The 16,141-nt window shown below is 35.7% G+C and overlaps 1 non-coding gene across 1 annotated transcript; it reads right to left on the reverse strand.

Annotated features, from left to right (window-relative positions):
• Positions 1 to 15,040: 15,040 nt before the first annotated feature.
• LOC111904701 (small nucleolar RNA R71) lies at positions 15,041 to 15,147 on the reverse strand. Its single transcript, XR_002854606.1, has one exon. It is a non-coding gene; the product is annotated as a small nucleolar RNA R71 (small nucleolar RNA).
• Between the last annotated feature and the right edge of the window lie 994 nt (positions 15,148 to 16,141).

Genomic DNA, 16,141 nt, shown 5'->3' on the forward strand with positions numbered 1-16,141 from the left:
AGGGATCGAGTACACATTCTTGTGCACTGTCAAGTCCACCACAAAAGTTTGATAAGACTATTCGTCATATTTTACTAAAGATCAGTAAATATGATTATACTTACAAGCTTAAGTGTAACTCTGTGACATTGGAACAGGTTCCAATGTATGGCAGAGCGAATAAGAAGAATCAAATTAGGCAGAAGGATAAAAGTTTCTCAAATCTGAAAAGATGGGAGAGTACTTTAGTATCAGTTTTGTGATCATCTTAATGATTAAGAAACCATAGCACAATTAGTTCTCTAAGGAAATCTTAGTGCATTCTTATGACTACGAAGAGGGATCTTGAATTGTTGAAATGGTTAAATCAAGAAGATGAGTCATACTTCGTTCCAATACAAGTCTTAGAGTCATACTCCAAAATTGTAACTTGAGTGACATGTCTCAAAGAAGGTTTAAAACACTTGTCAAATGTAAGAGTAAAGGTTTTCTACTCTTGTACATTTGAAATTGGTAAGTTGTGATGTTTTGGATAAAACAAAGACCAACTAAGGCCAATTATGTGAAGTGTTTTTCTTGATTAGAATCCTCACTATCTCTTGGATGTTTGAAAAGGGAGTCTTATAGGTCAAGAGGACAGTGGGAGTCTTAAAGGTCTTGAAAGTGTCAAGAACTAATCAAGAATAGAACCTGAAGTTCTTCACTAGCACACGACTTGAGGTTTATAACCTATCGTGGTGACATATTCTGTGCCCATTCCAGTTAAAGTTGGCTTTGCATATGAGTTCTTAGGGTTCTCAATGTGTTGCACAACAACTTGGAAGCAATGGCAGGCCCTTGAGCTGCCATGTGGCAAGAAGTTAAGATTGAGTTCAATCTTATGAGTTTGGATTTGTCATTACCCTTGTCCCGTGACTAAGATTTTGACAATTCACATGGATAAGAACACATACACCAGTAAATCTAAGTGTCATAAGGTTTCTCTCCGATTCCTGAAAATGATGGTGAGGAAACACTTTCACTAAGTAGATTTTAGCTAGATAGCAATTGTGATATTTGCATTCTCAAATTCGTTAGTGGAGCGTGTGTGGTTCACCGGCACACTAACCTGGACTTGTGAGAAGTGGCAAAAAAGGTCTAACCATTATGATTACGTCATCCCTCTTCATAACTGTTTAGACACACAAGTTTGCTATCTAAGGGAAGGTGTATGATTTTGATAAAGTCTTATCAAAACAATCTAGTATCAGAAATCTGAACTTTGGTAAGAAAGTCAATGAAGTATTGATTTCTAGAAGTCAGCTGATTTCTGAGTACATGTCAAAGCTAGTGGGAGCATAAGTGTTATGCTAATAATCATCATGTTAGTGGGAGCATGATAATTATGATGAGTATTGAAAGCTAGCAATGTTAATTATAGAAAACAAAAGTTTCAATTGGGAAAGAGTTGTTTTGCTATAATTAAGGGAGAGGAAATTATACTTCATCTCAAATCTACAAGCTTAGATCGTGAGGATTTAATCATTTAGTCAAGGATATATATATGAATTTCATGTTGGAATGACTCAAAATAAGGAAATTTTGTATATGAGTCCATTATTTGCGTTCTTAAATTCGATTATGATTACGACATCCCTTTTCATAATCTAAATTATGAGAACTTGGCAAATTGAAATGGAAATGTTATAGCAAAAGACTGGTTTAGTCTTTATGTGAGACATCATGAATCGTGTCCCATATGCTTCGGATATAGGATCGATTACATGTGCTATATTCATCCTTTCTAAAATTTTCCAAATGCCTGGGGCATTAAGAAGGGAAAAGGTTTAGAATTGGATATGACTAAAAGGATTAAACAATTGTCGAGGACAATCTAAGGTTTACCAAAGATTGGTTGCTCAAGGACAGTTGGAAGTATAGTGATAATTCTGGAAGGACCATATTGACATAATCTGTAAGGAGGCAACTCTTGGTCAGAAGTGATAGTCAAAATGGAATCTGGAAATGTTTCAAAGTTAGAATTTTCAATCTGTGTAAGATTAAGGAAACTTAATGCAAGAAGGATGTTTCCAAGGATGTAATGATTGTTGTCAAGTCTTTCTAACTTTGCGCATAATCATTACAAGGGGATCAATGCATATAAGTTTAGAATCTAACAGATTTCAGTAAATGGCATGAATTTGGAATTCTTCTATTTGCAGTAAGGATTTGGGAGTGTGAAAAGAGAATCATTAAAGTTATGTTCAATTGATCTAGTTCACAAAGTAAAGATCATAGACAAACATAGTATGCATACTTCGTGTATGGCATGACTAGTGTTTAGAAAACATAGTGTACATGCTTGGAGCATGGGACAACTATTGTTTTAAATTCAAGAATAAAGTTGATAGTTGAAACAGTATACAATGAATAATGTGTAATCATATGGTGATAAATAAAAGGTGTTTTATTTATGTTCATAGGGTTTGATACCATATTGGATTCAATTATTATTGTGTTTCACTTTGCATGTTTTGACTTCCCGAATAAACTGGGTTATTCTTCCGGAATGACTAAGTTTTTCAAACCATCCACAGTCGGTCATATGTTGGAAGTAGATATGAATTAAGACTGTCATGGTTTGGCTTGTAGAGGTCTAAGGTGTTGGACAAAGGGCTACAACACTCATGAGTGCTCATAAGTTCTGAGTATTGGATTCAACCCGCGCTCATTGGAATCACTTCATGGATTTTATCACGAGTGATCATGAGACGATAATATCTTATATTCTTCAAACCTAGAGATATGAGTTGTTACTATGAGTTGGTTGTACATTGATTGCACGAAAACGCATTTGGTAACTCGGTGCTATAAAACGTGCCTTTATGTATGATTCAACAAGTAGTAGAACAAGCCATATGAGTCGAAGTTTATCCGTTCCTTTTACCTTCGGGATAAAAGCGATATCTGTGGGCCCCTCGATGATTTGATGATGACAAATGGAAGTGCTCGGCTGGGCCAGGACTGATTTGATTTGTTCAATTAGTTAGTCGTCATAAATCGGAAATCGGGAAACAACAAATGGACAGAGAGAATGATCATAATCCATGTCTCAGTCCATATGATATCTAGAATGGAGGAATATATGATCCCTTATCTAATGGACAAGTCACTGACAAAGGTTAGAGTTCATCTACAAGGTCAGAGTTCGACAGAAGCTTTTGAGAGCTACGAATGCCAGTTGGTTCCTGAAGTCATACGCAATAATAGATTTAGACTTATCCAAGTGGGAGACTGTTGGATTAATGTCTAAGTCCATAACTATAATTGGTAAGACTTGACCCGACCCGACATGGTCCATTTGGGTTGCATACCATCATGCACTTGGATAGACTATAATGAGAGAAATAAGACACTTATGGTTATTAATATATTATAAGTTCTAGTATATTAATAATAAGAATAATAAGATTATTTAATTAGTATTGATCAAGAATTAATCTAGGATTAAGTAAGTGATCAAAAAGAAGACTAATTAAATATATGGGTTGATTGTGTAAATCATCGATACTTGTATAGTGGGCTAATGCTCCATGGATAATCAAGTTGGGCTAAAACCTATAGGATGGTCTATGGATGCTCCATGGTGTATTTGTACCCATGGATCATGGAAATGAAAGGCCATGTCAATTAGGGTTTACATGGTGTAACCCTAACTATATAAGCATCTTATTCTTGACCAAAATCGGCCACTAGTGTGTGAAGTGAAAGGGCTAGCCGATTTCATGAGTTGTAGAATTCTCTCAAGTTATTCTAAGTGTTTTGGTGCTTGTGATTCCACTTGAGGCTTCCACACTATTGGGGCTAAGCTCTTAAAGCTTGAAGACATCAAGCTACATCAAAAGGTATGTCATCTAACTAGTACTTTGTAGATTAAGAACATCATAATATGCTAGTTAGGATTAAAGCCTTGGAAAGTTCTTATTTGCATGTATAATAGAGAAAACATAGATCCAAGGTTTATAGGGTTGCATGTACACCATAGGAGTGTTAGAATGCTCAAGACCCAACATAAATACCTTGGATCTATGTTTTCTCTATTATACATGCAATTATGAACATCCAAGGTATTATCCTAATCTAGCATAAAAAATAATGAATATAACAAATTAGAATACATACCTTTTTGATGTAGAATGTCTTCATGAAGCTTGAGTGCCTAGTGCCTCAAGTGTGACACCTTAAATGGTTCACACAACACCAAATACACTTGGAATAACTTGAGAGAAACTTAAACACTCCTAAAATCGGCTAGCCCTTTCTTATTATTCATAGTGGCCTATTTTTCCCAAAGAATATGATATTCTCAGGTCGCCAGTAGACAGGTACAGATGACCAGGTTTTGAGAAGACGGAGCTTTCAAGACTCGTCTTTATTTTGATTATTCATTTTTGGTGTTTTATAAACTACAGAACACACTTGCATTAAAATTATATTATTGATGCAATGGATGATGTTGTTGCTTGTTTACTATTATGCATTGTTGTGATACTGTACATTACGTCCTCCGCCCACGAACGTTTCCGCCGTTCTGGTTTGGGGGTGTGACAGTGACCTCTTCAACATTCCTTTCATTTGTCAAGCTTTAGAAATTTGAAGAGAATTCACCAGAACTTCCTGACTTGCCTAAGCCAAATGATTCTCCTGGAGATTTCAAACTTTACTTCAACAATTGTGTGTTTTGACATGTTCACTGCACTTTGAGTGATCTCTAGTTGCTTCCGGGTCATGCTGTTCATGGCAATCATTATATTGAAATATTTTGTATCATCATTTATACTTTTGAAAATGACTCCAAGATTTGGGAAGTTAGTTGCTCCAAGGGATCTTTCTTGAAAAACTTCGGTCAGGACCGGAGCTGGTTCAAGAGGAGGGAGGTTGCACTTCTGTGACAACCGTCAAAATTCGAGTCAGTTCTGTCTTTTACTAAACTTAGTTTCACATATAGGCACAACACATACTAGACTTAGTAACTAGAAGCTAGGTTATAACCTACTAGAAACTTGGAAACAATTAGAAACAATTGATAGTGTAGTTAGATTTCACATTGATATGTGAATTCTACATCTACTTAACTGGAGTGACTATCCACATTTGGGTCATTCCTTGACTCGAACACCTTTTCATGAATCATATACACACATCATGCACTTGACCTAGTAGTAGAAATTAGGTCAAAGTCTCATAGAAACTTAAGTCAAAGTTGAAGACTAGGGCTAGTATGCTTGATTCCTCAATTTCATTGGATCTCAGAATCACTACATAGAATGCCAATAAATCAATAAAAATAAATTACAAACATTATTTATAACTATATAAGAGTTATAATACCATAAGATAATTTAAAGTCTCAAATATTCTATTTATTTTGATATCCAAAGATTTAAAAACTCTCAAAAACCCTTAAATGCCCTAAAACCAAAATTTATAAAGTTCAACCTTAAAAAGTCTATAAAAATAGTTATGAACCATATAATATGTTCTTATAATAATTAAAATTCTGAAAATGAATTCAAGGAAAATAAAATTTAAACTATCAACATTTATTCCTAATTAACAAGTTAAATCAATAATTTAATAAAACAAATCATGGCTTAATGCATACTTTATAAAAAATGGGAAAATTTATAAAAATTGAGGGAAAATTATATAAAAGAAGAGGTGGGGAGTCTCTCTCCTCATTGAAAATTCGGATTTCCCTCGCCATATCTCTCCTCTTCCCAACACAAAATCATTCTTCTTCTCTCTCACACTCCATCTTCCCTCATTCTCTCTTATTTCTCTCTCACACTCTCACACACATTTTCTCTCTTCCTCCCACTATGAACCACGAAATTTTACAAAAAACATGTCTAAGAACACCTAAGATACTCAAAATCTTCATCACCTAGTGGTGTTCATTAAGGTAGAACGCGATTTCCTTTCATTTTCCTTCAAGTTTTCATGGATTTTCTTGCATTTCTTTGTTCTTCTACACCATTCTAATGAAAGATCATGAACACATAAACATACACACACACACACAAAATCACGGTTTTGATGATGATGGTGGTAGGATTTCACCCAAAAACAACATGCATGTTGTTAATGGTGAAATCCAAGGACCTAAACCTAAGTCAAGATCATGAAGATGCACTTTTCTACAAGTTTTGGTCAAAAATCACCACATGCACTCAAATTTTCTTTCAAAAATGATTTTTGAACATTTCAAACTCATGAATGGTCTTTAAACCAACATCCATGTGATGATCCTCAACCTTAGATGCTAGATCATCAAAGTATGTTCTTAAAAGCTTTCAAATATGTTCATCAAGGATTTATTTCCAAATAAATATCTAAAACTCCTTTTCTGACCAAATCCGATTTTTCCCAGATTCCCATCAACAAAATAAGATGCTCTGTAAATTTCCAGAAAATAATTCATTTTTCTAAATTATTATAATTATTGCAACAAAATAGGGCAATAAATCATATAAAATACTTTCTGAAGTTTTTAAATCCTAGGTAAATTTTTGGATGACCCTTAACATGTTTTTGAATTTTCTTTTTGTTTGGCTTCAATAAATCATAAAACCACCTTAGAGAAGGTGAAAGGGAAACCTAACAATTTTCGCAGCTTATACACTCTGTGGAAGAATTAGACAAATATTTTCAGAATTTTTCATAATGTATTCCTATTTTTATCCGATTTTTGTATTTATAATGGACTAAAAACAGGAAAATTAGTTTTACTAATCCAAAAATTATGCACATTTACCAGAACACCTTTTAGTATATTAAGATGCTACATAAAAATTTTTATAATTTTTCTCTTCTGTAAACTATTTTTCTTCTATTTTCCCAAGATTAAATATACTTAAACCCAATTTTTATTAGAATAAATACACAAATATCATAAAATTGGGATAAACAGTTTAGAAAATTTTTTCCTAGCTGAATAATGACCAATAACAGTGTTATTACATAATATTGGGTTAAAATAAATGCTCAAAAATCATAAAATATTTTTGGAAACTATTCTCTATTTATTTCAATTTTTATTAAAATAAATGCTCAAAAATCATAAAATTGGGTTAAATAGTTTGGAAATCGATTTTTATATTTTTCACAGGTTAAGAATGTGTAATAACAATATTATAAAAAGTTTGGGTAATTTTGGAAACTGTTTTCTATTTATCCCCATTTTATTAGAATAAAGGCATAAAAATCATAAAATTGGGTTAAACAGTTTAGAAACAGATTTGTATATTTTTCTCAGCTTAAGTATGTATAATTACATTACTATAAAAAGTTTGGGGTATTTTCTTAACAGATTTCTATTTTTCATGAATTTTTAAATATTTAGAGAATTAAATATATGAAAAATGGTTATGCATATCCATAATCCATGAAAATTTATCTAGAAGTCTTTTAACACATTTAGAACCAAAATCTGAAGTTTGGTATTTTTTACTAACTGTTTAGTATTTTTCATGATTTTATGGTTATTCAAGAAACTAAAATGCTGAAAAATAGTTAGACAAATCAAAAATTCAAGAAAATTTATCTTGAGGTCTTTGACTTCAATTAAAACCGAAATGAACAGTTTGGGAAATTTTAGAACTAAATTGAATTAGTTTTGAATATTTAATCATTGGAACACCTCTAAAATGATAAATATTAGCATTTCAATAATGGAAAATTTCCACTTAAATTGTTATATAACAATTGATTCCTTGAAACTTAATTTCCACAGAAAAATGTTTGTAACTTATATATATATATATATATATATATATATATATATATATATATATATATATATATATATATATATATATTAAATTTTGACACAATATTGACATAATTATGTTGTAGTATGTATGTATACTAGTGTTAGATTTCGATTAGAGACTCATTTGTGTGTAACATCGTTGTAGGAAAACGATAGTGGTACGAGTGGAGCATAGTTCAAGGCACCATTTGCATCATCTCAATGCATTGTGAATATTCACGTACTCCCCTATTTTTGGTTTTTATGTTTTGGGGTGGAAAAGCATGTCCTAAACTATTTTTATGTGCGTTGTATTTATTTGGACTTGTATGAAACTTGGTTGCTATATTTCGTATGTATGTGTATGTTAGTTTAATTCATGAGGACTGTATCGCGGTTAAGTCCCTAGAATCTCTAGACACAACTCATTAACTCTTTTGAGCCTATGGTTATTATGGATAGCGCTATCAGAAGGTAGACAACTCCTCACTCGCACGATTTGCTTGACCGCATTTTACTATTTTATACACTATGTTTGCGATACACATAGTAGTCAATAGGGCACGATTCGGTCATTAGGCTTGGGTTGTGAACTCATGAATGGAAACTTGATGCACATACTATTCTTTATGCACATACGAAACTTGTATTCCCATGTTAGCAATGACACTTGTATACTTATTTTAGAAATGAAACTTGAATACTTATTTTAGCAACGAAACTTGTTACTCATTATAGCAATAAACTTGTTATTTATTATGGCAATAAACTCGTTTATCAAATATTGCAATCAAATTTGCTTCTCATTATAGCAATGAACTCTATTACTCATTACAACAACGAACTTTTACTACTGGAAACTTATATACATGTTTTAGCAATGAAATTGTTTGCTCCTTGTAGCAACGAAATTGACAGCTCATTTTAGCAATGAAACTTGTTTACTTGTTTGAGTAACGAACTTTATCTTCCATGAGAATATGAACGTTGCATCTCATTTGGGCAATATACTTTATCTCTCATGATGACAAAGAACTTTGTTTTTGTACAAACTTATTTTCTCAATTTGACAATATACTTTTATTATTGGAAACTCTATCAAAACATTGATTTCAATTCATGGAACCAATATTATTTTGTATATCTGTGAGTACTCACCAACTATTTTTATAGTTGACGCTCGTTTTACATGCTTTTTAGGAATCATCAAGTACGTGGCACTTAGGGACACATCACTTTTAGGAGCATTCACATGCGTTGTATATCAATTTTCATTGTAATTTCTTTTAAAATTTGTTCAAACCCATTCTAAATTTGTAATGATTTTTAATACTATGGTTGGTGTTGTCTTTTAACTTTTGCTATGAAACCCTTTATACTGCCATGCCTCGTGTTTCCGCTTTAGCGAGGTGCGACAACTTCTGAGCAATAACTGGGTGGATGTCCGTGTCAATCTTAGTAACGTCACCGACAGTTTCTTTTAGAAATGTACAGGCCCTTTCATATGCAGTCTTCATCTTTGGATGCTTCTTACACTTGCTCTGAAATACCTTAGCAATCAGAAAGATTTCCTCTAGGGTCATGCATGGAAAATCAGCTTGAGTTCGGACATAGTCTAAATTTCTTCTTGTGAGAGTATACTAGATGAATTCTGCTTTCATAAACTTTATGGGCTTGTAGTTCTTGATTGGGGTAGGTCTGTCATTTGACCAGATGTTTTCAATTGCAGATCCATGCTTGGCATGGAATCTGTTAAGTCTTTCAAACTCCAGTGGCAACCTCTTTTCATCGGGGAGGCTGCTGTCAAACGACTCGAAGACGGTGAAGAATTTTGTGTTGGGAGAGATCGAAATGTCCCATTAACCGTTAGAAGACGGTGAAGAATTTTGTGTTGGGAGAGGGCACATGAGTTTTCTTTTGTTGAGATGGTTGCGGGGAAGGTTGCAGGGTAGGAACCTTTTGTTGAGTGATGAGTTCAGATAAGATTGGATGTTGACCGAAGTGGATGGGAGTTTGTAAGTGTTGATGCGGATGAGAGTGTTGATGAGAAATTCGGTCTGAATTGCGGTCCTCACTCCTCCCTCTTGAGGAAGGAACACATGGTTCCTCCTCAAGCCATTGCTTAAGACCGTTAATCTTGGCAAAGACTTCATTAAACAGGGCTTTGATAGCCTCACTATGTTGCTGATTGGTGGGGGTTGCGTTGTTGAATAGCAATTTGTGGATCTCCTTGGTAAATATGAGAATCTCTTGGCCATGGAAGTTTGAGGATAAAGAACGTCTTAGGTTGTAAATGGTTTTTTGTAAGACTCAGATAGTGGACTCATAAGCATTGTGAGTTTCCTCAACAAGCTTATTTGAATGAGAATCCTGACCCGCAATGGTTGTTTGAAGTCCAGCTTTGATTGCGGTCACTTCAGTGATGAGTCGCTCCATAGTAGTTATGAATTGTTGATTATCCACTTTCCGGCTTGTATCCAGGGCTCGGATACCTATTTAAACCTTGAGAGAGATTCTCTCAATAGCAATTCTTTCTCTTCCTACCAAACGTTTTATTCTGTCAATCAGGGATTGCGGTCCAGGCACATCTTCCGGTTGCGATTGGTTGGATTTCACTGCAGCTAAAATCTGATCTATTATATTTTGCAGGCTTACAAATTCTTTTCTTGAAACATGCATTTTATTCTTCTTCTTTTCCTTGGGCTTTGAAGTAGAGTGTTGGGATCCGCATAATTCTTCTTCTTCATCAAAGATCATCACCATATCATCTGAGCGTTCCGATTGGGTGACTCCATTCATGTCAAAATCATCAAAACCAAATGGTGGCCCGGAACTGACTTCGATTGCGGTCCCATCATCTTGGGAGTCATGAACAGCTTTTGTTGGAGGGGGTTGGGATGCACCTACACCATGAGGAATAGACTGAGCTTTGCGGATGGTCTCTACCATTGCGGTCATCAATTGTTGAACTTTGATAATATTGGCTACGGTGTTGGCGTTGTTGATTGCATCTGCCTAGTACTTAGCGACCGTTTGAATTTCCTTCTCTTTTTGTTGTACCTGCTTTGTTTGCTGATATTTTCGAGCCTGAAATGCCCTACGAAAAGCTTCATACTTTTTTATACCAGACTCGGTAGTGGGACGTTCCCGAGTGAAGGTATCATCAGATTCATAGTCGTCAAAACTTTGATTACGCACCGAGATGTCCCTCCGGTTCACAGATCCTTGCACATTTGTGCTCACTATGCCTAAACCACCTGTATGTAAGGTAAGCAGAATAGGATTTCCTGAGCTTCCTCAGTCTCCTTGACCCGTAGTCAAGTTTGGCCTCGGCTCAATTCTGGCAAGGACGGAAATTGTCCTACGGTTGGGAAGGTTTATCAAGTGTTTCGATTATAAAGTCAAGTATGGAGCACAACTCCTGTTCCTAAAAGAAATGAAGTCGGGAAGTCCTAGGACCTTAGGGCGAAAAGAACCAATTAAATCCTCTTGGGATTTAGCTGGGGGAGAGTCTCCACGTTTTGATGAAGCATACACACTTACTGTGTCTGAGTGGATGGGGAGGGTTGAGACAAATTGGTATGCAGGGACCCTAAGGACTACCGGAGTCTTTTGAGAGACTGTGGCATCAGTCCGGTCATGCATTTGGCTAGAACTTGGGATGGTTTTGCGTTTCTTGAGGATGAGAATTGGGAAACAGTAATCATCAGACTCATCTTCAACATTGACTGCGGGGGTAAGAATTGGATCGGAGTCTTCATCCGAAGAGACAACATGCCTAAGTTTGCGTTTTTTGGATGGTTCGACTTCTTTGGATGGATTACCTTTCTTGGACTTTCCACGAGAAGTTTTTCTTGAAGAAAAATTCTTAAGCCGTCTTACCAAAGGAATATTAGACAGCGTAGTGGAAGATGGGGCTGCGGTATGTTCTTCATCACGGGGTGCTGTAGAGTCTAGTATAGTCTGACTAGGTAGAGGCGGGGTAGAAGGGTATGGGTCAATACCTTTCGTAGCCTCAATGTGATCTGTGACTTGTTGAGTCTCAAGTCCAACAGTAGTCAAAATGTGTATAGGTAGCCGTATTAGAGATCCAAAGATAGATTGATCTTTAGAAGGAGGGTACCTTTTGAGATCACGAGTGACGAAGAAGTTGACGTCATTGCCCATGCAGATCTTTGCATCGCGATGGAGGTCTGAGATGCATAAGGACCAAAACCTTGCAAAAGTGAGCTTTTTAGGATTTACACTCGGATTCTCCTTGGGATGTACTGAAGGAAGTAATCCCATAAGATTTGGTCGTAGTTGACGTCGTGGCCTGTGAAAATGCTCCAGCCTAGCTCTAATAGCTTGAGGCCCATGTTATCAGTGCCTCCAGTTCTTCCTGACAGACTACGGATCACGAAGTGACAGATGAACTGGCAGACCGCAGGGAGTTGATTTTTCTTGAACTCTCATATCCCCTTTAGCTTCTTTTGGTATCCCATTTGGTAGAGTGAGGAGATGATGTTTGTCATGCTTGGAGAGATGAACTTTGTAGTTGGATGAACTAGTAGATTAATTGCATTCAGAAATTTGTCTTTGGTCAAGATCACCAGAGAATCATCCATTAAGTTCAGATGAACTTCTTGCAGGTTGTTGAGCGGATGGTGCATCGAGAATGCACACTTGAAGAGATTTGAAATCGGAACCACATCAGTGAAGGAATCAAATGGTCCAAACAGAGGGTGATTAGAGATGAACATGATCATGAGTCGAATGGATTCATTGTAGGCTAAATGATCTTCAAAGGTTGCCTTAAAGTTGCTTGAGGCAATTGATGGCGATTGGTTCCTTGTAGCGGAATCAGAACCAGCGGGTTGAGCGGAACCAGAAGCTTTGGATTGCTTCTCTGAAATGCCATACTTCACCATTTAAAAAAAAAAAGGTTTGAAGAACTTGCAGAAAAAAATTGGGTGCAAGAGGGAATGATATTGCCATATTTATACATATTTTCAGGCAATATTTAAGTACATTTTTATATATATTTTGGTTATTTGTATAGAATAATGGTACTTATAAGGTTAAATTATATTTTGCAGCCAAAAAGAAGACATTTTGAAGAAAATGGACTAAAAGCGGTAAAGAATGGAACTTTGGAGGTTGAGGCTTGAAACACAAGAAAATCACCCAAAAAATACGTACTCACGACGTGAACAATCTATGGTTCATGACAAGGGAAGAATTCTAGAAGATATGTACGTGGGTGAAGGAATCCTTGCCGAACAAGGTTATCTCAATTGCACTACGTGAGAATTGGAATGCTCACGACGTGAGAAGTGAATTTCCAAAAACTATATAAACTCTCTTCCATTACGAATTAAAGAGACTTTTTGGCTGGCTTAGAGAGATTCATGGAGATGAATTTCAGAAGAGAAAAAGATCTGGAAGCTGGTTCTAACACCAAGGAAGAAAGAGTTCATAAATTGGCTCATAGTTTGGTACACTTTAACATGTTTTGGATTATAGAATTCGTTTGTTTAGCTGTTAATATGTCCAGCTAAATCTAGTTGCTTCTGTTAGCTAGATGAAGCTGGAACTCATGGTTTGAATGAATTAGATTTGATTTTATTTGTTGGTTATATGCTTGTGTTGATAGATTTTACCTAGCATGTGTAGTTAATGATTTAATTGCTTTAAATTCTTGTTCTGTGTAGTTAGTGAACACAAATCTGCATGAATATGAATACCTAATAACAAATTGAACACTAGTTTATTAGAGCTAAGATCAAACCAATCTTAGATAAGTAATTGAATCATTGAATTAATTTGTGTTAAAGAACTCATATTATGACTGTAATTGTGTTTGATTAATCAATCTTCATAGCTCCAATCTTATTTAATAATTGATTATGTGTTAACTATTGTGAGACCATACATAGAATTACATGAATTGATTAATAATTAGTAGGTTTAGAACTAAACTGCTAATACTTCTTAAATTGGTAACCAACGGTAATAGTTTTGACTAATGTATAACCATTGAGTGAAAGTGGATTCAAACTAATAGAAGTATTTTGTTTATTGATTGAGTTTTTGTTAAAGAATTAAGTTCATCTAAACTTGCAAAATTAGATACAAACCCTTTTTAGCTTATTAATAACTAGATTAATTTAGTAGTGAATATATTAATTAATAACACCGTTCCCTGTGATTGACACCCGACTTACATGAGCTATATTGTAATCTGACTAGGTACACTAACTATAAGTGCATAGTTAGTCTAAGTTTGTTAGGTTATAAATATTGAAATTAGTGGGTACTTTCATGCACATCAAGTTTTTGGCGCCGTTGCCGTGGAGCGGCTTAGATTATTAGGTTATTTAGTTGCATTAGATTAATCGATCCTTTTTGTGGGATAAAACCTGCAAAAAGTTAATTAGTTATTTTTTGTTTATTAGCATATTATTTTAGCAAAAATTTGATTTTTTTCTCTCTGTCACAGAACTCACGACGTGAGATATGTACACTCACGACGTGAATGTTGTGATTCTTAGTTTTCCTTAGTTTTCAGTTTATTTTTCTATTTTAGTTCAGTTTCACATTTTTATTTTGTTTAGTTTGCAGGAGTTCATGACCAGAGGCTCTAACACACCTTTGGTGCCACCAATTGAAGATCCAGAAGCTGCACTTCACAAAAAGACTGATAAGAAGACGCCTTTGCAAAAACTAAAATCCATCTTTTCAAGAAAATCTGGAAAGAAGAAAGGAGAGTCAAGTTCAACCACAAAGGTCAAAGGAAAAGCTGAAGAACTTGGTCCAGTTTTTGATCCACACGAATCCAAATACGAAACCGATTCAGAATTTGCACTATTTATGAGTGAATCCGAAAACGAACCGGAAAACGAAATGGAAAAAATTGAAGAGATGTCCATGGGAGCTTACAAGAAGCGGATCCGAGAAGATGTGGGTACCGATTTAGTCCAACCCGCAATACCTGCCACTGCCACATTCAAGCTGAAGGGGCACATCTTGACTGAACTGAATGATATCCCGTTTTATAGGAAAGATCATGAGGATGCTTTTAAGCATCTAGATGAAGTCAATGACATTGCGGATTACTTCAATGTCCCAAATGTCAATAGAAACACCGTCCTGCTCATAATGCTTCCCATTACTTTTAAGGGAGCTACTAAAGAGTGGTTAAAATCACTTCCACCGGGTACAATCACCACTTGGGCTCAAATGCATGAGAAATTTCTTGACCAACTTTGCCCACCATCCAAGATAGCTAAACTCAAGAAGGCAATATCCAACTTTGAACAACAGCGGGGGGATTCATTATACGAAGCACGGGAGCGGTACAAGGGCTTGCTTAGAAATTGCCCTCAGCATGATCTTAATGTGCAACAAGAGATGTCGATTTTATATGATGGGGTCAACGTTATGACAAGACAACTCTTTGACTCTCAAGGACCTTTGACAAAGAAAAATCCAAGGGAGGTCAAGGAGCTGATTGAAGAATTCACGAAGCACTCTCGCGAGTACTACAACTCTAGGCAAGATGGAATCAAAGGTGGTGGAGGTGCACAAATTGAACAAATAGCAGCTATGATGGCTATGCTAAATAATATGGATCGAAGATTAACACAAATGGACCAACCAATTCATGCTATAAGAGTTGGTTGCGAACAATGTAATGGTCCACACTTGACCAAGGACTGCACTTTAGATGAGTTTGGAAATAGAAAGGCTCAAGTGTGCTACTCGAGTGGGGACAAGTACGATGAAGAGTGGAGGAAACCAAAGAAAGAATGGTTGCCATATGAAGAATATAAGAAGCAAAAAGAGGAGAAGTATAGGCAGACATGTCGAGGCTTCTACCAAAAAGAGCAGCCACCAGCTAAGAGGAAACCCGATCTAGAGACCATGTTAATCAAGTTTCTGGAAGCTTCAGAAAAGAGACATGAGGCTACTGATTCTGCTATTAATGAACAAAGAACTTTGGTAAAGAATCATCATGCATTGATGGTAGAACAGCAGGCTTTAATAAAAAATCAACAAGCTTCCATCAATAATCTTGAAGTGCAATTTGGTTAACTAACCACATTGGTTCATGAGAAGCTGTCCCCGAAAAATCCTGAAACGAAGACCCAATCTCATGTAATGGCCATAGATATTGAAGAAGATGCCATATCTGAGTTCCTGGAAGCCTTGGAAGAAGAGACACAACAGCCCGATCCAAAGCCAAAGAAACCCAAGCTCGAAGATAATAAAGTTGCTAAAATATCCAACTCACGATGTGAGCCCGAAAAGTTCACGTCGTGGGCTATGTCTGACCCGAAAAACTACGTCTTTGTTTCAGCTTATCAGCCACCTTTATTGTTTCCTTCC

This window comes from Lactuca sativa, chromosome 1 (genome assembly GCF_002870075.4).
Source record: "Lactuca sativa cultivar Salinas chromosome 1, Lsat_Salinas_v11, whole genome shotgun sequence".
Classification (NCBI taxonomy): Eukaryota; Viridiplantae; Streptophyta; class Magnoliopsida; order Asterales; family Asteraceae; genus Lactuca; species Lactuca sativa.